Below are 925 nucleotides of genomic sequence, written 5' to 3'. Positions count from 1 at the left end.
TACTTGTCATTTTTTATTCAATTCAAAGTTTGAAATCAAGCTATCTCATGCTACTGCACCAAAATTACCCCACTGTAAAATAAAATAAAAAACACTGAGTGAGCAAAACTTTGTGAGATAGCTAGTGTTGATGGTAATTAAATAAAATAAAAATAATTTAAAAAAAGCCTATATTAAAATCTGTCAAATAAATTGGTCTCTTCATTAGAAATTAGCCTACCGATTGCCACCATTGATGGACACAATTTTTTTTATATTAAAAATATCTGCATGACATTATAATCTGCAGTCCTTCCGTTGTACCGAATATCTATACTTTTCAAATGATCATATCAAAGTTAGAAATTCAAATATTGTGACAAAATTAATTTTGTAGGGTGCCACAAGTTTGTTAAAATTTCCAAAGGGTGCCGCGACTAAAGAAAGGTTGGGAAACACTGCACTAGTTGGCACTGCAGTCCTAGAAATGCTCCAGTCTCAGCAGAAGTAGTACACCGACATACAGTTCTAGTGTGATTTTATCTAGACAGACGTGTAACAATATTAAAGAGAGCAGGAGATAAGTTAGTCTTATTCTGCATTCTTTTATACAGAATATTATATTTACAATAAAATTAGTCATGTTGGTAAAGTCAATCGATGTCCAGAAGGCAGACGTGATCGATCTGAAATCATCGAGCTGCCACACACTAAACCAGTCTCTTCTCATTCTTCATGCAGTATTTATTGTTCGTAACGCCTGTGAGACTGTTTATGTCTGATTCTTCTGTGCTTCTGCTTTTCCTTTCAGTTGACTGTATTTCTGTGACGTGCTACTTTAGAGGATAAAAATAGATGAACATCAGCCACACGCACCTAAACACACTCTCCTCTCACACACACACACACATGCTCTCTCTCTCTCTCTCTCTCTCTCTCTCTCACA

The sequence above is a fragment of the Sinocyclocheilus grahami genome, unplaced genomic scaffold (assembly GCF_001515645.1).
Source record: "Sinocyclocheilus grahami isolate Dianchi unplaced genomic scaffold, SAMN03320097.WGS_v1.1 scaffold201.1, whole genome shotgun sequence".
In the NCBI taxonomy this organism is placed as follows: Eukaryota; Metazoa; Chordata; class Actinopteri; order Cypriniformes; family Cyprinidae; genus Sinocyclocheilus; species Sinocyclocheilus grahami.
Note: the sequence above shows the minus strand (reverse complement) of the source record.